The sequence below is a fragment of the Narcine bancroftii genome, chromosome 10 (genome assembly GCF_036971445.1).
Source record: "Narcine bancroftii isolate sNarBan1 chromosome 10, sNarBan1.hap1, whole genome shotgun sequence".
Taxonomy (NCBI): domain Eukaryota; kingdom Metazoa; phylum Chordata; class Chondrichthyes; order Torpediniformes; family Narcinidae; genus Narcine; species Narcine bancroftii.
Genome location: NC_091478.1, coordinates 62,614,088 through 62,639,358, shown reverse-complemented (window position 1 = coordinate 62,639,358; position 25,271 = coordinate 62,614,088). Strand labels below are relative to the sequence as shown.

Genomic DNA, 25,271 nt, shown 5'->3' with positions numbered 1-25,271 from the left:
GAAGGCCATAAACAGCTTCTTAGTTTTGTCAACATTGAGTGCAAGGTTGTTGTTTTTGCACCACCTCTAATGCTCCCTCTATATTCCACGCAATAGCAAGACCCGAGGTGTTGGATGATGTGCTCTTATACATTCCCTCATCCAAGTTCAGTAACTCATCTGCACAACTAGAAAATGCCAACAACCTGACTAGAGAAAGGCAAAGGTAGACATCTATCAGGTGACATGCATGAAAATTGTGCAAATTCAGTTTCACATGGGATGAGAGGAGGTTGGTTCTGAAAGGGGTGATTTTACTTTAGGTTCCTGCTGTGATTGACAGTAGAACCAGGATAACTCAAACCCCCTTTTACAAATAGATGTTGATGAAAATGTGAGGATCTCAACAGTCTCATTCATGCGTTGTAAGCAAGATTCAACTGAATGAGAAAGGTAAGAGTGGTGGTTAATGTGTTTCAACACGTGGAAGTGAAGTGACCGCCGCAGTTGAATAGCGGCAAGTGGGCAATTGCAACAGTGATCATCTCGTCAGAGAGGAGCCGAGGCTGTCTGCAACAACCTTGACCAGACCTGCAAGATCATTAAATTGTTCCTGATCCAGAACCCATATTTCTTCTTCCAGAGTCCACAAAGTGTACCTTTGATCACCAGCCTCACAGCAAGATATGTTAATAGACCCATAGAATGCTACAGCACAGAAAACAAGCCATTTGGCCTTCTCGTCTGTGCTGACCATTGTTTAGCTGGTCCCAATAATCTGGTCCCATTCCATAACCCTACAGACCTCTCCCACCCATGTATCCATCTAATTTATTTTTAAAACAAGATCGAATCTGCACCCACCACATCAGATGACAACTAATTCCATACTCCCACCACTGAGTGAGAGTTCCTCCTAATGTTCCCCTAAACCAGGGGTGTCAAACTCAAATTCACGGAGGGCCAAAATTAAAAACTTGGACTAAGTCGAGGGCCGAACTAAACATTTATTGAAAATTTTCAACAACATCTGCATGTTTTCTCTTCTTTCAACATATGTAATGTTAAACTTTAGGATATAACTTTAGGAGGATAATGTTACAGGTCAGGAGTAGGTAGCTCAAGTTCACCCTTTGCTTGACCTGAGGGAAACCTATTTGGTCCCTGTGGAGATGTAGTCAGCATTCACAGGCTGTGTCCATTTTGGCCTGCATCAGGACTCAGCATTTCCTACTCACTCCTCAGGCTCTAGGCCTCTATTCACCCTCGACCCACCATCCCTCTACCTGACCAGTCCTTTACCCAACCTCTACTCACCCCTCACTCCACTCGCTCTGCCTCTACCCACCCCATCCTATACACGCCCCTCTACTGCCTCTCCCCTCAACCTGTTCCTCCCTCTACCTGTCTCTCACCCTCTAATCACCCTTCCCCTACTCGCCCTGCCCCTCCCCTTTTACCTCTTCCCTATCCACCCCTCCTTCTACTCATCCCTCCCTCTAACTGCCCCTCCCACCACCATAACTTCCCCTGCCCATTACTCCTCACCTACACCCTCTGCCCACCCCTGCTTACCCACCCACTCAGGCCCAGGGCGCTGCCGATCAGCCTTTGCGGACAGCCACCATCTCTCTCTTCACGTGCAGGGCCGAACCAGCCGTCCCTGGGGTCCGCGCGGGTGCAAGCGCTGAAGGCCGTGGCGACCGGGAGAACTGCGCTTGCGCTGTGGAAGGGCCGTCCGGTGCCAGTCGCGCGGGGCTCGCGCTGCCCAGGGGCCGTGCGCAGCCTGCCATGCCCGTCACGCCGACAGGAAATCACAGGCGCTCGCCCATCCGCCGCACCGCTCGACAGGTGGGAGAAGTGACTGGTTGTGCGCGGAGCCTTCCAACCGGCTTGCCGGCTGATGACATGGACAGACTTCTCGTGTTACAATTTCTCGTGTTACAATGGGGAAGGATGTGCAATGAAGGGGGAGGATGGTGGGGGTGATATTACCAAAAAACAGCATCAGCTCTCACTGCAGGGCGGGCCACCTCTAATACATTTTTGAAATGATCTTGCGGGCCAAATATTTGGCCCGCGGGCCAGAGTTTGACATGTGTGCCCTAAACCTTTCACCCCAAAGTCATGACATTTCATATGCATCTCTCCTAATCTCAGAGAAAAGAGCCTACTTGTGTCTATACCCCTCATAAATTTAAATACCTCTATCAAATCTCCCCTCATTCTTCTATGCTCCAAAGAATAAAGTCCTAACTTGTCTCATTTTCCCCTGTAACTCAACTCCTGAATACCTGGCAACATCCTAGTAAATCTTCTCTGTACTCTTTCAATCTCATTGAGATTCTTCCTGTAGCTAGGTGACTAGTACGGCACACAATATTCCAAATTTGGCCTCACCAATATCTTATACAACCTCACCATAACATCCCCAACTCCTATACTCAATACTTTGATTTATAAAGGCCAAATGTTTTCTTTACAACCCTGTCCACAGGCGACGTCACCTTTAGGGAACAATATATCTGTATCCCCAGGTCTCTTTGCTTCTCTGCACTCCTCAGTGCCCGACCATTTACAGTGTACATCCTTTCTTGATTTGCCCTTCCAAAATGCAATACCTCATACTTGTCTGCATTAAACTCCATCATCCATTTATTGGCCCATTCTCCCAGTTAGTCCAGATCCCTCTACAAGTTTTGATAATCTTCTTCACTGTCCACTATGCCTCCTATCTTTGTGTCATCAGCAAAATTGCTGATCCACTTCACCACATTATCATCCAGATCATTGATATATACAACAAACAACAATGGTCCCAGCACCAATCCCTGAGGCACACCACTTGTCTCAGGCCTCCAGTCTGAGAAGCAATTATCCACTCCCACTCTCTGTTTTCTCCCACTCAACCAATTTCAAATCCAGTTTACAACCTCTACATGGATACATAGTGTCTTAAACTTCTGAACTAACCTCCCATGTGGGACCTTGTTGAAGGCCTTACAAAAGTCCATGTAGACAACATCCACAGCCTTACCATCATCTACCTTCTTGGTAACTTCCTCAAAAAAAACTCCACAAAAAGATTTGTTAAACATGACCTGTCACACAAAAAGCCATATTGACTGTCCTTAATTAGCCCATGGCTATCCAAATACCTATATATCCTATCTCTCAGAACTCCTTCCAATAACTTACCTACTACTGATGTGAGGCTTACTGGCCTACATTTACCTTTCTATACCAGCAGGACAACATGAGCTACTCTCCAATCCTCCGACATCTCGCCCATGGCTAAGAACATTTTGAATATATCTGTCAGGGCCCTTGCAATTTCAACACTTGTCTTCCCAAGGTCTGAGGGAATATCATATCCAGCCCGAGGGATTTATTCACTGAAAGGCAATAATCACCTCTTCCTCCTTAATGTCCTAATGTTTCATGAGACTTCTATTTGTTTCCCTTCCATCAGTATACACTATGCCAGTTTTCTGAGTAAATACTGATGCAAAAAAAAAACCTGTTTAAGATCTCCCCCATTTCATGAGGCTCCACACATAGTTGACCACTCTGATCCTCTCGGATAGTTGACCGCTCTGATCCTCTCGGGACCAATTTTGTCCCTTGTTATCCTCTTACTCTTGTAGAAACTCTTTGGATTTACCTTCACATTATCTGCCAAAGCACCCTCATGCTTTTTTTTTTGCCTTCCTGATTTCCTTCTTTAGTGTTCTCTTACATTTTCTATACCCTGCAAGTACCTCATTTTCTCCTTGTTGCCTATACCAGTTATACACCCCTCTCCTCTTCTTATTCATATCCAATATCCCTTGAAAAACCAAGGTTCCCTATATGCCTGTTCATTTTGCCTTTAATCTTGTTAGGAACATGCAAACTCTGCACCCTCAAAATCTTACCTTCGAAGGTCTTCCACCTGCCGGACACATCCTTGATAGAAAACACCTCATTCTAATCGACTCTTCCAAGATCCTTTTTCATTTCCACAAAATTGGTCTTTTCCAATTTAGAACCTCAATTGGAGGATCAGACCTATCCTTATCCAGAATTTAACTTGAAACTAAAGACATTATGGTTACTGGAACCAAAATGCTCACCTACACAGACTTCTGCCACCTGACGTGCCTGGTATCCTAATAGGAGATCAATTATTGCATCCTCTCTTGTTGGTACTATGACAAACTAACAACCCGTTTCATTTATTTTTGGGACTAAAAGGATTTTGTTAGTACTAACACAGGAACAGCAATGGAAAATTCACTGGACATTAATAAAAACTATTAACAAAATACTCATCTCTAAACTTAACCCCACTATATGCAAATATGTGCGAGAGAGAAAGAGAGAGAGAGAGACAGACAGACAGATAGACAACATTATATCTTCAGGCCTCTTTACTCGAAATTTTCTTCCACAATGAATTCACAAACCCAGACAAGGGTTAAATGAAATGGCCATACAAAAATAGACCCAGTAGAAAACTGTCCTCTTTTCTAAAGAGACAGTGAAATGGTCTTCCTCATTTCAAAAGGCACTGATTCTGTGTTCCCTCTTCCCCCAGTAGTAACACATAACACCACCCCCAGTTGTGGTCACTGTAACTCAACCCAGTCTTTCACAAGGTTTCAAACCTTGTCACAGGGCTTTGACTTCTGCCAACTCAAAACTGAACTCTTTCAAAACAGAACTCAAAATGTCTGAATATGGTAATATATTTATCCAAATCATGTGACCGTTACATCATCACCGAAGCGAGTGCCATTTCTTGGAAATCACATGGCCATCAGTTTTATTTCTACCAAAATTCTGTTCCTTTTTCAAAACCATTCCATATCCATAACAACCTCTCTGACCTCATCTCTGTTCAAGAGGCTTAAGTGGCTTTGATTAAAAGCCGATGGCTTTCTCAGCAGGTCTTGAATAATTAAGACCCGCTTGAAATCCATTCGCTCTGTCTGTCTAAGACAGTTGACTCCGAGAATGAAAGCTCTTCTCATAAAACAATGGTTCTCTGTAAATATGCTGTGACTTGTGTCATAGTACAGATTGTACAGTTTACCTATCTCGGGTGCACCATTTCATCAGATGCAAGGATCAACAACGAGATAGACAACAGACTCGCCAAGGCAAATAGCGCCTTTGGAAGACTACACAAAAGAGTCTGGAAAAACAACCAACTGAAAAACCTCACAAAGATAAGCGTATACAGAGCCGTTGTCATACCCACACTCCTGTTCGGCTCCGAATCATGGGTTCTCTACCGGCATCACCTACGGCTCCTAGAACGCTTCCACCAGCGTTGTCTCCGCTCCATCCTCAACATTCATTGGAGCGCTTTCATCCCTATCGTTGAAGTACTCGAGATGGCAGAGGTCGACAGCATCGAGTCCACGCTGCTGAAGATCGAGCTGCGCTGGGTGGGTAACGTCTCCAGAATGGAGGACCATCGCCTTCCCAAGATCGTGTTATATGGCGAGCTCTCCACTGGCCACCGTGACAGAGGTGCACCAAAGAAAAGGTACAAGGACTGCCTAAAGAAATCTCTTGGTGCCTGCCACATTGACCACCGCCAGTGGGCTGATATCGCCTCAAACCGTGCATCTTGGCGCCTCACAGTTTGGCGGGCAGCAACCTCCTTTGAAGAAGACCGCAGAGCCCACCTCACTGACAAAAGGCAAAGGAGGAAAAACACAACACCCAACCCCAACCAACCAATTTTCCCCTGCAACCGCTGCAACCATGTCTGCCTGTCCCGCATCGGACTTGTCAGCCACAAACGAGCCTGCAGCTGACGTGGACATTTACCCCCTCCATAAATCTTCGTCCGCGAAGCCAAGCAAAAGAAAGAAAGTGTAGGATGACTGTGATTGCCTGAGAGCTTAACCACACCTACTGGCAGGTCTTAAAGGGTTGCTCCTAGCCAGACCAGGTCATTCTGGACTGGTCGACCTACTTGTGATATGCTCCAGTCTTTTAGTTAATAAAAACCTTGGTTTGGATCAACAAGTCTTTGGTTCTTTCGACGCGCTCTACAACCTGTGTGTGACCCTGTACCAACCCACAGCTAACTTACTAAGAATACAGATAAAATATTTTAACTCTATAATTTACTAAGACATTTTAAAAGACATATAGTTTAACATTAAAAGTTAACATAAATCTGTTACAGTATTTCTACATATTGATTTAGAAAACTTTCCTGTACACATTACAGCATTGTAAGGCCAGAGATAGCACAACCCCTACCCACCCCCCCCCCCCCCCCACCTGAACCTCTGTCCTCCGTTTTGGAGGTTTTAGGTACAAGCAGGAGAGCCTGGAGCAGCCATTTATTCTGAAAGAGATTTTAAACTTTATCTCAGGGGTGGCCAACCTTTTAATTTTTAATTTAGACATAAAGTGTGGTAGCGGGTCATTTTGACCCATGAGTACGTACCAGGGGTGGCATGGAACTGTGGGCTGAAATGGCCTCTTACTGTTCTGTATGTCTAAATTAAAAATTGAAAGGTTGACCACCCCTGCTTCATCCATTCTTATAAGTGATAAACCTCTGAAAAGCAATTGCCCACAGATGATTTGCACCTTAGGACTGGATGGGCAGAGAAATAAAAAAACAAAAACGTTGCAGGAACTCAGCAGGTATCATAGCACCCATAGGAGGAAATATTTTGGGACTGAACCTTTCTTCAAGGCTCTGATCTGTTAGAAATGTACAATTTGAGCACATCAGAATCCCTGAGAAAGGGCGTCATTACAAGAGGAGTCACGTGATGGAGTAGTGGCTGGACAGTGATCTCCAGCCCTCTCCAGAAAAGTCGGGAAAAACAAAGGAAAACACAAAGGCACAGAAATAAAAGTTACAGAAAAGTGAGTATAAAGGTGGAAAGAAGATGGCGACAAAAAAAGAAAAATCGAAAGCAACGGTAAGAAGAGAGGAAGAGAAGACAACGGAGGAAAAAGGTGAAGGCCTTACCTGTTCGAAGAGGCCCGCTGCGGAGAGAGAAACCCGCTCCCTCAGGTCGGTAAATAATGGACTACAAAAATGGCTCGCTGAGCCGAGTAAAAGTGCGCAACCACGCATGAAAAAAAACACACCGACGGGAGGGGGGACCAGCTGGGGAGTCGATCTCCCCAGCCGGCAACGACAGCTGCAGAACACCTGCAGCAAGAAGAGACCACAGAAGACAATAGAAACAAGAAAGAAGAGGAGGAAAGGGCAACAAAGAAACAACAGATGGCCAACCCAGAGGAAGAAGAGGAAGAGGAAGAGTACAGTGAAATAGAAAAGAAAGGCAAGATAAAGGAGGTACTTTCTCTTATTAAAGGATACATGGAGTCATTTAAATAATGGCAAACACAGGAATTTAATGATTTAAGAAAAAGAATAAACAACACAGAAGAGAAAATGAATAAAATAGATATGACCTTAACAGAAATGGGAAAGAAAATGGACAAGATGGAAGAGCGGGCAGTAGCAGCAGAAATGGAGGTAGAAGACTTAAAAAAGAAATTGGAGGAATCTAATAAAAAAACTAAAGAGACACAAGAACTACTAGCTCAAAAAATAGATACAATGGAAAATTATAACAGAAGAAATAACATAAAGATAGTGGGCCTTAAGGAAGATGAAGAAGGCAAGAATATGAGGGAGTTTATAAAAGAGTGGATCCCTAAGACCCTAGGATGTCCAGAACTACAGCAAGAAATGGAAATAGAAAGGGCACATAGAGTATTGGCCTCTAAACCACAACCACAACAAAAACCAAGATCTATTGTAGTAAAATTCCTAAGATATACTACAAGAGAAAAGGTACTGGAGAAGACAATGGAAAAAGTAAGAGAGGGCAACAAACCACTGGAGTATAAAGGGCAAAAAATCTTCATTTATCCAGATATAAGTTTTGAACTCCTAAAGAAGAGAAAAGAGTTCAATACAGCAAAGGCGATTTTATGGAAGAAAGGGTATAAATTTATACTAAAGCATCCAGCGGTATTGAAAATATTTATTCCAGGACAACAAAACAGACTATTCTCGGATCCAGAAGAAGCACGAAAATTTGCAGAACAATTACAAAAATAGACTGAGGGAGGAAGACGGGTAATGAGAGTAAAAATGATCACGATTGATATGTATGTGGGTAAAGACAAAAATAGACTGAGGGATGAAGACGGGTAATGAGAGTAAAAATGATCACGATTGATATGTATGCGGGTAAAGAGGTATAAGAGTGAATAGAGACAATGTGCATACGTGACTGTATCTGTACTTAGAGGAAAATATAGATAGTATAGACAAGAATTAATAAGGGAAGGTAATGGAATAGAGAGAATAAGGAGGGAATTAAAAGAGTGACCTTTGTGACATATGAAAAGTGAAATCTTTTCTGGGGGGGCTGGGTGGGGGGAAATAGTGGTCACTGCAAAATCAGTTGACGCTTGCGAGTGGATTCGCAAATCCAAATGGAGAGGGGAGATGTGGTTGTCCGACAAGGGATAAAGGACAACTCAGGAGGGGAAGGGGAGATTGGGGATAAAGAAGATAGAAATAGGAGAATAAGGAAAATGTTGGATGCTGTAGGAATGTTGTCTTATAAAGAGTTGAAAATAAGAAAACAGAAATGGAAAAGGAGGAAAGGTAATGATGGAAAAACGGAAAGAGAAGATAAACAAAATATAAAATGGCTACGCTGAACTATATGACTTTAAATATTAATGGAATACATAACCAAATTAAAAGGAAGAAACTACTAAATTTAAATGAATAAATGTATTCCATTAGAAAAAATAACATATAGGTTAAGAAATAATATTGAAATATTCGAACACGTATGGGAGCCTTACATTAAATACAATAGCGTAAACCTACCGGGGACATCAACCTAAGTTGATGGAAGGAGAAGGAAAGAAAAGAATGGACTCAGTAGAATTTCTGGTGTATTTTTGTTGAATGACAACATTGTCTGACTGGCTTAATGCAACCTAGATTGTATACCTAAAATGGATGAGGTGGGGTGGGGGGGGTGGCTTGGGAGGAGGGAGGGTGGGGAGAAAAAGTCACTGTATATGTGTGAAAAAGAAATAGTGTATATCATGGCTAATGTGATTTATGGTGTGGAAAATAAAAAATTTTTAAAAAAAAGGGCGTCATTACAAAGCAGGAGAGGGAGGAAGGTAGAATTGGTAATCTATCTGACTGTGGATAATAATTGTCTAAGCCATTGCCAATCTAGTCAAAGGTGCTCTGGGGGCATGGGATTCAAGCAAACCAGGCCAGTGCAGTATCCAGAAGGGAAGTCTCTGATAACCTCATAGTGTCCCGGAATAACCATTACATATTCAGGTGCCTGTCTGCTTTCAGAATCAGAATTTATTTTCATGAACAGGTCATGGAATTCAGTGTTTTGCGGCAGTATCAAAGTGCAAACATTTGTATTATAAACCATCTTGCGACATTACTATAAAAATTCTTTTTTTCTTTTTGGCTTGGCTTCACGGACGAAGATTTGTGGAGGGGTAAATGTCCACGTCAGCTGCAGGCTCGTTTGTGGCTGACAAGTCCGATGCGGGACAGGCAGACACGGTTGCAGCGGTTGCATTGGAAAATTGGTTGGTTGGGGTTGGGTGTTGGGTTTTTACTCCTTTGTCTTTTGTCAGTGAGGTGGGCTCTGCGGTCTTCTTCAAAGGAGGTTGCTGCCCGCCGAACTGTGAGGCGCCAAGATGCACGGTTTGAGGCGATATCAGCCCACTGGCGGTGGTCAATGTGGCAGGCACCAAGAGATTTCTTTAGGCAGTCCTTGTACCTCTTCTTTGGTGCACCTCTGACACGATGGCCAGTGGAGAGTCTTTAGTTCAGTGGTTATTCAGGAATTGGATGGCAGCGGCGAAGAAGCTGTCGTTGTGTCACTTGGAGTGAAGTTTGGTGCCTGTGATGTCACAGGTGGAGTTAACAACCAGCTGGAGTTTATTCTTGTCCTGAGAGTTGGCACCTCCATACCAGGCATTGATGCAACCAGCCAGAATGCTCTCCACGGTACACCTGAAGAAGTTTATGAACGTCTTCGGTGACATACCGAACCTCCTCAGACATCTCACAAAATACAGCTGCTGACGAGCCTTCTATGTGATTGCATCAATGCGGAGGCTCCAGGACAGATCCTTGGAGATGGTGACACCCAGGAATTTGAAGTTCTTGACCCTCTCCACTACTGAGCCCTTGATGAGGACTGGATCGTGTTCCCCTGACTTCTTCTTGCAGTCCACAATCATCTCCTTGGTTTTGTTGACATTAAGTGCAAATTTGTTGTTGTTACACCATTCAACGAGCTGATCTATCTCCCTCCTGTACACTTCCTCATTGCCGTTTGTTATTTGGTCAACAACTGTGGTGTCATCGGCAAACTGGTATATGGCATTGCAATGGTGCCCAGCCCTGGGTGTATAACGATTAGAGCAATGGGCTAAAGATACATCCTTGGGGTGCGCCTGTATTGATAATCAGTGAGGAGGACACGTTGTTTCCAATTAGTACTGACTGTGGTCTTCCGATGAGAAAGTCAAGGATACAGTTGCAGAGTGGGGTACAGAGGCTTAGAGTTTGTAGCCTCTTGACCAGCACTGAGGGAATAATGGTATTGAAGACCAATATGTAGTCAATGAAGAGCAGCTGTATGTATGAATTGCTGTTTTCAAGGTGATCCAGAGCCAAGTGGAGAGCCAGTGATATTGCTGTGGAGCAATTGTGGCGATAGGTGAATTGCAGTGGGTCCAGAACTTTGCTTAGGTATGTGTTAACTCTGGCCGTGACCAGCCTCTCAAAGCCTTTCATCACAGTCGAAGTTAGTGCTACCGGGCGGTCATCGTTGAGGCAGCTCATGCGATTCTTCTTGGGTACCAGGATGATTGATGGCCTTTTGAAGCAGGTGGGAACTGTTGACTGCAGCAATGAGAGGTTGAAAATGTCCGTGAATATTCCGGCTGGTTGGTTGACACACATATTCAGTCCCCTGCCAGGTACACTGTCAAGTCCTGATGCTTGGCGAAGCTTTACCCTCTTCAACGAGGTGTGGAAGTCACCCTCAGAGAGCAGGGTCCTCGGCCTTTTCAGGGATTCTAGTAGGTGGTGTTTGGAGTCCCTTCTCAAAGTAGGCATGGAAAGTGCTCATATTGTGATGAAAGGCTCTGCTTCCTGTGTGACCTGCTGCATTTCTCCAGTGATCCTGTGTATTCAAATCCCAGCGTCTGCAGCCTTTCTTGTTTAATACCATTATCTGTATGTGGGACAAGAGTTGGACACTTCTCTGATCAGTTTGAACCAGGAGAGGCCCCTTGCAGAATATTATGGATGTGCTCTCCATATTGTTTGCCAGGATCTGTTATCATCCACATCTACTTTACACATTCAAGAGCAGCACAGTCTTAATTAATAAGTGGAAAGTAGAAAGTTTCTCCATCAAGTTTGGTACCAGACAAGATTGCCCAGCCTTCTGCCTAATTTCATCTTGCACTGAGCCTTTGCTGTTCTCGAGGATCAGAATCGATCACATCAGATGCGAGGCCATGTTATTTTGTCAACTAGTCCAACCAATCCTTTGTTTCCTTTACCAGTCATATCTGATTAGATCATTTTTTGTAAAAATTTTAGACATACAGCACGGTAACAGGCCATTTTGGCCCACGAGTCTGTGCCGCCCAATTTTTTTACTCCCCATAACCTATACCCCGATCAGTTTTGAATGGTGGGAGGAAAGCAAGGTCCCCGGGGAAAATATACAAACTTCTTCTCGACAGTACGGGATTCAAACCCCGGTCCTAATCGCTGCCCCTATAAAGATGTTGCACTAACCACTACACCAGTCGCGCCACAAAGTTGCTGATTTGAAGAAACAGGAGCATGCACCAAACTGGGTATAAAGAATAGCCAAGGTGAAACCAAATTAGGAATATAGAAGGGGCATCCTATATTGTTGAATTATTGGCTCAAAGCTAGTCTTCAGGTGCACAAAGCTTCATATTACAGTATAATTACTCTATAAATCTGCAGGTATTCTTCAAATGTGGCGTCTTGAACAGCCCTAAACCTAACAGCGTGAACCCTGATCCCCATCTGGTTCTATCTCTTCTTTACCTACTCATGTACATCCTAGTTTGCCCCTCTCTAACTTTCCTTCCCCTCTTCCACCCCTTTCCTACTGTCCTGATGCAAAACCTTAACTGACCCTTTTTAAACCTATGGATACTCTCCGGGTACTGAGTTCCTCCTGCATTTCTTTTATGCTCAAGATTCCAATGTCCACTGCTTTCTCCTAATGGATCCTCAGCAGTTTGGTGAGAGGTGCTGTAAGCTCTGGAACATTGGTTCACACTACTGGAATGTTGTCTGTTCCCATAGATTTTCCTGTATCCATTGGATCACCCAATCAATATTTATGGCTGAAGGCAGCATGAGCCTCATCTTTTGTGGGATACTTAATGTCCAAAGTTTCAACCCAAACTGGGATTTGCTAACTTTATATCACATCAAAGAGTATGTATGAAGCTCTCTCCTATTCAGTAATTTACCCAATAACTCACTTCATCTACTACACAATAAAAATTGTTTTTTTAACCAGTGAAGTGTTAAATAGTTTATATCACAGCCCCCATAATATCTACAGTGGGGCTGCTCAGTTAGATTAGCAGTAAGTTACAGCACCAGTGACCCAGGTTCAAATCCACATGCTGCCAATAAGGAGTTTACATGTTCTCCCTGTGCCCATGTGGGCTTCCTCTGGGTGCTCTGGTTTCCTCCTACGTTTCAAAGACCATATAATCATATAACCACTTACAGCACAGAACAGGCCAGTTCGGCCCTACTAGTCCATGCCATAGCAAATCCCCACCCTCCTAGTCCCACTGACCAGCATCTGGTCCATACCCCATATACAGGGTTTGTGGGTTAATTGGTCATACAGGTGCATTTGGGCAGAGCGGGCTCATTGATCAGGAGAGCCTGTTACCCTGCAGTGTCTCTAAATTAAAATTAAATGAAAAATTAACATTTGAAGAGAAAATCCTTAATGAATGCTAAGTGTTATTGGGTGCCCTGAGGTAATGAAGAACATTATTTATATGCACATTCTATCTCCCAGTAAAATTTCTCTTCTAATGCTCAATGGACCTTTTATTGAATTTAACATATTGCTCGACAATCTAAAAATAACGATCTGACACCACAAACGGTCAATGAGCAACTTCTGAAATTTTGCCACGGTTAAAATAGACGTGACATGCTCTGCTATTTGCATAAAACAGGATCTGTTTCGACGACTATTGGGAAGGTAGTGAGGGAAGAAGAACTCTCCTTTTTTGTCAATAATAGGAAAGTTACTGGGGAAAAACTTAATAAACAGGATTAATTTAATCTTTGAAAGCCTGGTATTAATCAAAATTAGTTACCGGAGTTTTGTCAGGGGAAAATTTCCTACATAACCAACTGATTTTTCTAAAAAGAAATAACTAAATGCACTGATTAAATAAACTGCAGCTGAGTTGACATGGAGTTCAGTAAAAACCTTTGACAACATCTCATGAGGGGAAACCAGTCCAAAAATTTAGAGCAAATGACAGGATAACATGGAGTCAGCAAATTGGATCCAAAATTGGAGACAGAAGGTGGCGGTGAAAGATTGTTTTGTGATTTGGAAGCTGATGACTGATGGTGCACCAAAGAGGTTGGTACTGTGATCCTTACCTCTTGTAACATACAAGAACGATTTGGATGTGAATGGCAGTATCATTAGCGAGTTTGTAGACAACTGAAAAATTGATAGTATTAATAGAGGGGAAGGTAGTATGAAGCCACAGGAGATGCTGATTTGTTGGCAAGACGTGCAGAGCAACTGCATAAGAAATCTTGGCAAGTCTGCGGTGACACCTCTCAGGAGGATTAATGAAAGTGGAGTATACACAATGAATGATAGGACTCTAGGGTAGATTGAGGCATGGTGTACAGGTGGATAAGGTACTGACAAAGGCGCATTAGCCACTTGCCTTCATTAGCCAGCCATAGAATACTAGAGCGGGACTGTGGAACAACTATGCATTGCTTGGCCCACAGCTAGAGTACTGAGCTCACACCATACAAAGGAAATGATTGCAGGTTGCCGGGGATTTACCGTTTAGATCATGACGAGAGGCTGGAAAGGCTCGGGGTTGTTTCTTGGAATGGAACAGACTGACCAGGGAACAGAGGGAAAGGTTAGTCAAGAAGTCTTTAGTCTGTGGAGATCCCGCATTATCAAGACGAAGAAACAATAGGTTTCCACCCTCCAAACGATGGTGCACCCACCCATAATGCATTTTAGACTCCAAGGAGAGAAGGAATTTGAAGACCCGTTAAAACACAGAAATAGCACATACTTTTTCACCTTTTTTTAAAAAAAAAGCTCCGAAAAATAACCAATACGTCAAATATTTCGCCTTCTAAATCCCAAGGCGTCTACACATAACAATCTGGGATTTGGATTACATTTGCAAAGAGTAGGAAGTCATACGATTATTCCTCTCCCTGTTTCAACTCTAAACTGTGCAAGGATGGTTGTTCTTAAATAAAAGTCCGGCAAGTGGACAGCGTTGAAGCCGAGCAGGCGACATAATGCTGGCGTTTGAGGGACGGGGACGGACAATTGTTTGGTTCACAATGGGACGGCACTTTTCTCCCTTGCCTGAATCCGCATTCCAGCCGCCGAGACCATCCCCGATCGATTCCCCGACAGTGGGTGTGTCCATTCCAGACACAATAGGATACCCACGGCGCTGGTGAAGGTGACAGTTCGAAAGACAGCGTCTACCATGTGCAAACACTTCTAACGCTTTTTAAAAAAATAAAATCAGAAAATTCCACTTACTCAACAAATCACAGTGCAAAATGAAAGCGATCATTACGGGAATATTTTACACACGCACGTGTACAAAAACTTTGCAGAAACCCACTTGCTTTGCAATGGTCCGTGTGCCGATGAATGGCGTTACACACACCCCCCCCCCCCTCAGGACGGACCCCCACCCCCCACAACAGCCAGTTTCCCCGCTCTACGCCCCCTCCCCCATTCCCCTTCATCTTTCAGCCCTCTTGCTTGAACCCCCTCTTTGCCTCGCGTGGAAAATCGCACCGCAATCAAACAAAAGCGCCCGACAGTGAAACGCCTGCCTGAACAAAGTACTTTCCGATCCGGGGGTGGGGTCGTCGCTCAGGTGGCAGCTCGGCTGGGGAAGAACGAGAGCCACACAACTTACATGACAGCCGCCGGGCGAGTGCGGTGGGAGGTAGGAGGGTCGCAGGCTGGGGTTTGAGCCCCTTCGTCGCGCTCCTCAATTTCTTCCGAGGACCCCCGATGTCGGCGGCTTTGTGGGAAGCGAATCCCGGCTGGTGGGAGCGGCGGAGACGCGGATCCAAGACAAATAGGGAAGGGGGTAGGAAGATATTCGGGGGAAGCAGCGGGCTGCAATGAGTGACAAGCCCAGCCTCCGGCTATTATTAACTCCGGCTGCCATCAGGCGATCCCGGTCCTTCCCATCGCATCTTTCCAAAGCAATGGAACTTCAGAGGGAAGACGGCCGCTGAAATTGTCCAATCCCCCCCCCCCCCCCCTCCCCGACCGTGGGGGAGGAGGCTGGAAGCGGCTGCTGGTGAATGAATGGAGAGCCCCCGCTGCAATGACACTGTCAGTCCGGCCTAGGCTTCCTTCCTTCCACTCTCATGCAGGGCCATCGCCCAGAAGCTCCCGGGATAACAATTGCACACTCACGCGTTCTCCATCATGAACAGGCTTTTAAAACAATTCGTCGACCGAGATGGAGGTGGATCCCGAGCACGGCTTCTCTTCGCATCGTTCGTTGGTTCTCCGCCCGCCCGCCCGCAGCTTTCAAACCCTGCGGCTCCCAATCGTGTGCAGCAAGATTCTAGTCCAGTGGTTCTCAACCTTTTTCCTTTCCACTCACATCCCCACTTGAAGTTATCCCTGTGCCATCGCAGCTCCGTGATTAGTAAGGGGTTGCTTAAGATGGGAAGGGAAGGTTGAGAATCACTTCTCTGTTACTGAAATATTTTGCTTGAGAAATATTGTCATCGGCCTATTTCCTTTGGAGTTCTGAAACCAGGCACATAATGAGTCAATGAGGGACGATTAAAGCAGTGGTCTTCAAACTTTTTCTTTTCACCTACATCCCATTAGTAATCCCTTACTAATCACAGAGCACGACCTAGTCAGAGAATTGGAACCCTGCCCACCACATCAACAGCAATAACTTCTTCATCAGCAAGATTCCCATTCCCAACTAATTGCCAATTAATTCTAAATCAGATACGGTTTTGTGCCTCAGCCTCCGGGAATAAGCTCAATCACCTGCACTGAAGATGATTTTCTACTTGTCGTGTTGGATACCATCAAACTCAAGCCCATGATAATTTACTGGCCAGTTGTGAACTGCAGGCCAGCACCCACCATGAACCAAAGTCATCCCAAAGTTAAGTAATGCAGATTTGAAAATGATTAAGACTAGTCCAACTTGATATGGGCACTTAAAGGCAACAGAGGGAAAATAATCATAGAAGTCTGTGTTGGATTCTGATATTGGTTTCTAAAGGAGCCACCATTTGGTATCACACTGTAACATCCAACCTCTCTCTACATCGGAGACTGGACACAGACCGGAAGATCATTTTATTGAGCACCTTCACCCTATCTGCAGGATTGGCTCTCCCCGTGGCCAACCATTTCCATTCCGTGCCACATTCCCGCGCCAACATGTCTGTCCGTGGGCCTATGAACTACCAAGGCCTCACGTAAATTGGACGGCATTAATAGAAGTCATAGTTATAGTAATATTAAGGTTTATTTGTCATTTTTTAAGGAAAAAAGATTGAGATGTTTCCCCGAACCCACATTGCTACATAAAAACATAACAACTACAAACAGCGTAGGAACAGAAGCACCAGGTCCTGAAGAGGCCGCTACGAGCGACTGCTGCGCCGCCATCTTGGGCCCTGAGCCAGCACTACCTCCCCACAGGACAGTGAGATATTACAGAATTAAACTCTCTTACACATCTCCAGTTGCACACAACGACTTGAAATGTACAGTGCCGCAAAACATTGAGTTTCAGAGGCTGGGCCATGATTATGGAAGAGACCGTTTGAAATATGTCTTAAGATGTTAATATTGACTTCTCTTCTATTAGGCCACTCCCCTGTCTCCCCTCCTTTCCTCCAGCTCTCCATCCCCTTCTCTCTCCATTCAGAGAAGTATCCCCTCCCCCTAACATTTCTCAGCTTTTGTCTCGTGCCCTCCCACCCATATCCACCTCTTCCCAGTGGGCCTTGTACTCCTCCCCCTGCCCCTCCCTGCCACCATGTTATTTTGGCTTTTTGCCCATATCTTGATGATGACCTCAGGCCCGAAACATTGATTATGTATCGTTATGTTTTTATGTTTGCTACATCAACTTGCTGAGTTTCTCCAGCATTTTTGTGTGAACCTCACTGACAAAAGACAAAGTTGGAAAAACCCAACACCCAACCCAACCAACCAATTTTCCCTTGCAACCGCTGCAACCGTGTCTGCCTGTCCCGCATCGGACTTGTCAGCCACAAACGAGCCTGCAGCTGACGTGGACATTACCCCTCCATAAATCTTCATCCGCAAAGCCAAGCCAAAGAAGAAGAAGAAACAATCACAGTATCTGCAGACTTTCTTGTTTAACTTCTTTTGTTGCTTTGCCACTTGTGAGTTGGCTCTGCATTTGTGTGCTTGATTGGAAGCAAACACTTCACACTGAATTAAATGGTGTGAAATTTAAGATATGGCAACAGCAAGGGTAATGTTTGTAATGGACTGTTTAAAGATGCCAAAGATTCTGTAATAGTTAAGAAACATGATGATCTTTCCTGGGGAACCAGAATCAAAGAACCTATAAGGAATTTCAAATAGCGCCATAGGTTTGATTCCTGCAATCACGTTGTTTGCATTAAATGAAGGGCTCGTTGGCTCTTTGAGAGCAGAGTAAAAATCCAGAGACCTTATTTGATGAATAGGGAAGCTGCAGAATTTGGCCTAATAAGGAAGTCTCAGCCAATACCATTAAAACAACTCTTCCTCCTTTTTGTAACCCTATACAGAAGGAGTGGCTGGAGTTAGATTGGCTGCATTACTTCCAACACTGTAATCTCGAGAAATACGATCAAGTAGAATGATATTATGGACTTTAAATTATATGGTAGGCACTTCTTGAGAGGGCACAGATTGAGAGGGAGAGATTTAAGAAGGACTTGTGGAGCAAAGTTTTCAGTCAGAGAATAATCAATATCTGGAACAAAATGCCAGAAGCAGCTGTACAAATGGGCACAATTGCGGCACTCAAAACGTATTTGGATGGATGTAAAGGGGATCTCCAGGTTACAAACAAGATCTGTTCCTATGCCGGTCTTTAATTTCTTAGCGTCAGGTAGTCAAATATGTATTTTAGTTTTTATTTTTCCTTTCTATATAAAACTACTGGAGCCAAGATTCTTGAAGTAGACATCAAGGGAGGCAACGTGATCCAACTTAAAATGGCGGACGGCGTTCTCCTTCCTTGAGACGACGAACCACTGAAGCTACATGTAGTCCATTCATAAGTATGAGTTTTCCAGAAGTTGGACATTCATAACCTGGGCACTGCCTATATAGGGAAGTGTTTAGAAGGAGACAGGCAAAGCGACTGGCCAAAAATAGCCAGCATGATGAGTTGGGCTAAAGGGCCTGCTCCATACATACTGCATGAATTTCTCCCATTCTTGAAGATAATGTGATATTCACCTGTATCTTTTGCCTTGTTACCGTCAGTGGTTTCTCCTTCCCTTCTAAGCCATTGACAAGGAGTCTGACAAAGGGCGATGCACAAATGTTAATTTTTTCTCCCCACAGGCCTTAGCCTGCTGAGTTTCTCCAGCATTTTGTTGTTTTTATTTGACACTATGAATCAGTTTCTTGAAACACATTTCTCACAAAAGTGAACAGAACAACACAATCCTGAGTGTTACTGATTTAAGATTGTAAGGGGCATTGCAGAAATGTAACTTCTTTCAGACAGGAGAAATAGCCAGAAAGCTGCCTGTTTTCCCCAGATTCACTGTAACCATGTAAAAAAAAAACAAAGTGAAACCTCAACCTCTCGATCTCTTTATTTTTGGTAATTCGAAAGCCCAGGAACACAGAACGTTTCAGAAGGTAGCAGACATAGTCGGGTCCATCATGGGCTCTGACATTTTATCCATTGCAGACACTGATAAGAGGCACTAACTCAAGAGGGCGACTAAGATCATCCTGGTCACAATTCCTTTTCACTGCTACCTTTGACAACAAGGTACAGAAGCCTGAAAACCAGGAGCTCTAGATTCAAGTCAGTTTCATTCTAACGGCTATCAGGTTCTTGTTACATGAATATGGGCTACTCTGACATCACAAAAAGATGGTCTGCGTTTGCACTATGTAACACTTCTTTCTTGTATTACATTAACTGTGAATATTTATTATCTAGCTTTTGCATCCATTACCTCTTGTTTATTTAGTGCATCCTTTTGCAGTGGTCTTTTCTCTTTATGAAGTAAGGGTTTAGGGCAAGGTTAACATGCGGTGGCACGATTAGCATAATGGTTAGCACCACGCTGTTACAGCGTCATGGTTCAAATCCAGCGCTGTCTGTAAGGAGTTTGGACGCTCTCCACTTGTCTGCGTTGGTTTCCTCTGTGCTCCATTTTCCTCCCATCTTTCAAAATGTATGGGGGGTTGTAGGTCAATTGTTTTTAATTGGACTGCATGGGCTCGTGGGCTTGAAGGGACAGCTACCACGCTGTATGACAAACTTTTTAAACTTTACAAATTTAAATATTTAAAATTTAAATTTAATTTGCCAATCTGGCTGTGGCAAGTAAGAATTCCAGTGCATATGCACATTGTTCACTATGCATCATGAGAAACTCATTATTATTTCAAAGTTTTGCTGTTGTGAAAAGTTAATTTTCTCACTCTCCACTTTTAACATTGCTGGAAAGATTGACGGGACTTACAAAAGGTGACTGAGGGGTGACTGAGGGGTGATGGAGGAAAAGGGAACGGTCTTGTTCTTTAGTGCTTTTGTTCTTTAATTTCCTTCAGACCATAGCTGCAGCAGATTACATTGGGTGTAACATCATAAATATAGTAAAAAGCTAAGAAAGAAATTAGTCATAGGAAACGAGGTCATGGTAATTTGAGCAACACACAAAATACAGGAGCAACTCAGTGGGTCCCATCCATAGATACTGCCTAACCCGCTGAATACTGCCAGCATTTTGTGTGTTGCTCCAGTTTTCCAGCATGTTTGCCTCATGGACATTTGTAAATTCTTAACATACTTTTGCACAAGAAAAACCCCCAAAAAATTTTTTAAATCAGTTGTCTTCTGAAGTACAGCAGTGTCCTTTAACTTGAAGAGAGGTTAAGAAGGCAACTTGGTATCATAGAACCGTAGAACACTACAGCACAGAAACAGAACCTTTTGGCCCTTCTAGTCTGTGCCGGACCATTTTTCTTTTGCCTAGACATTGGTGAGGCCACCCTTAGAATACTGTGTGCAGTTCTGGTCACCCAGCAGCAGGAAAGATATCAATGAGACTGGAAAGAATGTAGAGAAGATTTACTAAGATGTTGCCAGGTCTTCAGGAATTGAGTTACAGAGAAAGATTAAGCAGGTTAGGACTATACTCCTTGGAACGAAGAAGAATGAGGGGAGACTTGATAGAGGTTTGTAAGATTATGAGGGGTATAGTCAAAGTAGATGTGAGTAGGATGTTTCCACTTAGATTGGGGGAGATAAATATGAGAGGTCATAGCTTTAGGCTGAAAGGGGAGAGGTAGAAGGGGAACATTAGGGGAAAGTTTTTCACTTAGATAGTGGTAGGAGTGTGGAATGATCTGCCATCTGATGTAGTGAATGCAGATTCAATCTTGAGTTTTGGATAAATGCATGGATAGAAGAGGTCTGGAGGGTTATGGAATGAGAGTGAGTCAGTGGGATTAGCTAGTTTTATTGGTCAGCACAGACTAGAAGAGTTGAATGGCCTATTTTTGTTTGCTGTAACCTTCTACTGACCTGTAGCTCTTCATACCTCTCCCATCCAAGTTCTTCAGTGTTATAATTGAGCACATATTCACTACCTCAGCTGGCAGCTCATTCCACACTCCACCACTCACTGTGTGAAGAAATTCCCCCTCACGCTTCCCCTAAAGTTTTCCCCTTTCACTCTTAACCATGTCCACTGGTTTGTATAGAAACATAGAAGATAGGAGCAGGAGTAGGTCATTCGGCCCTTTGAGCCTGCTCTGCCATTCAACGAGATCATGGCTGATCTTAAAGTTCAGTACCCCGACCCCACCTTCTCTCCATAACCCCTAATTCCCTTATACTGAAGAAATATATCTAATTCCCTCTTAAATATATTCAATGAACCTGCCTCTACTGTTCTCTGTGGCAATGAATTCCACAGATTGACCACCCTCTGGGTAAAGAAATTCCTCCTCATCTCGGTTCCAAATGGTTTGCCTATTATCCTCTAACCATGGCCCCGGGTTCTGGACTCCCCCACCAATGGAAACATCCCTTCCGCATCCATTCTGTCCAGTCCTGTCAGAATTTTATATGTCTCTATGAGATCCCCTCTCAATCTTCTAAACTCCAGCGAGTACAATCCCAAATTGTGCAATCTTTCCTCATAAGTCATTCCTGCCATTCCAGGTATCAGCCTGGTGAATCGCCTCTGCACTCCCTCCATTGCAAAAACATCCTTCCTCAGATAAGACAACCAAAACTGCACACAATACTCCACGAATGGTCTCACCAAGGCTCTGTACAGCTGCAGTAAGGTATCCTTATTCCTAGACTCAAACCCTCTTGATATGAAGGCCAACATACCCCATTTGCCTTTTTAACCGTCTGCTGTACCTGCATGCTCGCCTTCAGTGACTGGTGCACAAGAACCCCTAGGTCTCTGCACTTCCCCATCTCCCAATCTATTGCCATTCAAATAGTAATCTGCCCTCCGGTTTGTATTACCAAAGTGGATAACCTCACATTTATCCACATTGTAGTGCATTTGCCATGTATCTGCCCAGTCCCCCAATTTATCCAAATCACACTGGAGCTTCCTGACCCCCTCTTCAGTGCACACAACCCCTCCTAGCTTAGTTGGATATTACATCCAATCCCCTCATCTAGATCATTAATGTAAATTGTGAACAGCTGGGGTCCCAGTACAGATCCCTGTGGCACCCCACTGGTCACCGCCTGCCACTCAGAAAACGAGCCGTTTATCCCAACTCTCTGTCTTCTATCTGCCAGCCAGTTCTCAATCCACATCAATACCTTGCCCCCAATCCCATGAGCCTTGATTTTGCATGCCAGTCGTTTATGTGGGACCTTATCGAAGGCCTTATGGAAATCCAGGTACACCACATCCACTGGCTCTCCCCCATCTATTTTACCTGTCACCATCTCAAAGAATTCCAATAGATTTGTCAAGCACGATTTACCTTTTGTAAATCCATGTTGACTCTGTCTGATCCCTTCTCTGCTAGTCATATGCTCCGCTATTACATCCTTAATAATGGATTCCATCATTTTGCCCACTACTGATGTAAGGCTCACCGGCCTATAATTCCCCGCTTTTTCTCTACCCCACTTTTTAAATAGTGGGGTAACATTAGCTACCCTCCAATCCATGGGTACTGATCCTGAGTCTATTGAGTTCTGGAAAATAATTCTTAAAGCATCTGCTATCTGAATGGCCACTTCCTTAAGTACCCTAAGATGTAGATTATCAGGCCCTTGGGATTTATCTGCCTTCAATCCCATCAATTTCCCCAAGACCATGTCCTTAGAGATACTGATTTCTTTCAGTTCCTCCCTTGCATTAGTCTCTATGTTTCCCAACATCCTTGGGAGGTTATTTGTATCCTCTCTTGTGAAAACAGAAATAAAGTAAGAATTTAATTGGTCTGCCATTTCCTTATTCCCCATTATATATTTCCCTGATTCTGACTGCAAGGGACCTACTCTGGATTTCACCAATCTTTTCCTCTTGACATATCTATAAAAGCTTTTGCAGTTGGTTTTTATGTTTGCCACTAGCTCACTTTTGTAATTTATTTTTGCCCTCTTGATTAATCCCTTTGTCCTCCTTTGCTGCATCTTGAACTGTTCCCAGTCTTTGGATTTGGTACTCTATTGGCCAATTGATATGCTCTCTCTTTGGACCTAATGCTGTCTCTAATTTCCCTTGTTATCCACGGTTGAGTCACCTTTTTTGGTTTATTTTTATGCCAAACCGGTATAAACAATTTCTGCAATTCTTCCATTAGTTCTTTGAATGCTTTCTATTGTCTATCCACCGTCAACCCCCCTCATAAATACCACCCAATCAATCTTACTCAACTCCCGTCTCATACCATCATAATTCCCTTTATTTAAATTCAGGACCTTCGTCTCGGTTATAATTTCTTCACTCTCCATGTCGAGTGAGAATTCAATCATATTGTGATCGCTCCTACCCAAAGGGCCTCATACAACAAGATTGCTGATTAGCCCCTTTTCATTGCATAATACCCAGTCTAAAATGGCCTGCTCCCGAGTTGGTTCCTCGACATATTGGTCTAGATAACCGTCCCATAAACATTCAAGGAATTCCTCCTCCTCAGTATTTTTACTAATTGGACTAGTACAATCTATGTGTAAATTAAAGTCTCCCATGATGACAACTGTTCCCTTATTGCACGCTTCTCTAATTTCTCTTTTTATGCCTTCCCTCACCTCTAGATTACTATTTGGAGGCCTATATACCACCCCCACTAATGTTTTCCCCCCCTTGCTATTCCTCAGTTCTACCCATATAGATTCCTTATCTTCCGAGTTAATATCCTTCCTGTCAATCGTGTCCATCCCTTCTCTCACCATCAATGCTACCCCATCCCCTTTTCTTTCTTGCCGGTCCCTCCTAAATATTGAATACCCCGGGATGTTAAGTTCCCAGGCTTGCCCACCTTGCACCCAAGTTTCTGTAATCCCAATCAAATCGTATTTTTTTGTCTCAATTTCCACAGCCAATTCATCTACCTTGTTCCGAATGCTTCTTGCATTAAGATATAAAGCCTTCAGATTTGCTTTTTTCACCCTCCTTGCTCTTTCTGATTTTTTTACTTTTGCTGCCTAACCTAACTTTTCCTATTTTATCTTTCCTGTCCTTTGCCCTATCATACAGGTTCCCATCCTCCTGCCAAATTAGTTTAAACCGCATCCAACGGCTGTACCAAACCTAGCTGCCCCTTTTGGGTTTAGGTGTAACCCATTCTTCTTGTAAAGATCATGCTTTCCCCAAAAGAGATCCCAATGGTCCAAGAAGCCAAAACCCTGTCTTTTACACCAGCCCCTCAACCACACATTCATTTGTCTTAACCTTCCATTTTTGTCCTCAGTTGCACTTGGCACAGGTAGCAATCCAGAGATCACCACCCTGGTGGTCCCATTTCTTAGCTTCTGTCCTAGCTCACTGTAATCCTTTTTCAGTACCTTCTCCCTCTTTTTATCTATGTCATTGGTACCTACATGTACCAAGACATCAGGCTGCTCGCCCTCTTCTTTCAGAATACTCTGGACCCGATTTGAGATATCCCGTACCCTTGCACCAGGGAGGCAGCACACCATGCGGGTGTTCCTATCTGGCTCACAGAATCTCTTGTCTGTACCTCTGACAATGGAGTCCCCAATGACCACTGCATTCCTCCTTAACTTTTGTACCACCGTGTCAGGCTCAGTGCCAGCGACCTGGTCACTGCGGCCAGCTTCTGTCAGGTCATCTTCCTCAACAGCAGCCAACACCTACTCTCAGTGGAAAAAGCCTATCTACATTTACTCTGTCTATCTCCCTCATAATTTCAAATACCTCTATCAAATCTCCCCTCATTATTCTATGATCCAGGGAATAAAGTCTTAACTTGTGTAACCCTTCCCTGTAACTCAGTTCCGAAGTCCAAGCTACATGCTAGTAAATCTTCTCCACACTCTTTCTATCTTATTGATATCTTTCTTGTAGTTAGGTGACCAGAACTGGACACAAAACTACAAATTTGGCTTCACCAATGTCTTATACAACTTTACCATAACATCCCAACTCCTATATTCAATACTTTGTTATGAAGGCTAATATGCAAAAAGCTCTCTTTCCTCAT

General features: G+C 43.8%; 1 protein-coding gene across 11 annotated transcripts in view; it reads right to left on the bottom strand.

The window, feature by feature from the left end:
- LOC138744615 (microtubule-associated tyrosine carboxypeptidase 1-like) overlaps positions 1-25,271 on the bottom strand; it is a 115,946-nt gene that overhangs the window by 65,068 nt on the left and 25,607 nt on the right. The window contains exon 1 of one of the 11 annotated variants that reach the window (XM_069901038.1): positions 15,271-16,036. The exons of 9 other annotated variants lie outside the window; for them this stretch is intronic. The gene's annotated coding sequence lies outside the window, so the exon portion shown is untranslated. Of the gene's footprint in view, positions 1-15,270; positions 16,037-25,271 lie in introns of those variants that run through there. One more of the 11 variants, XM_069901036.1, reaches the window with a different exon arrangement.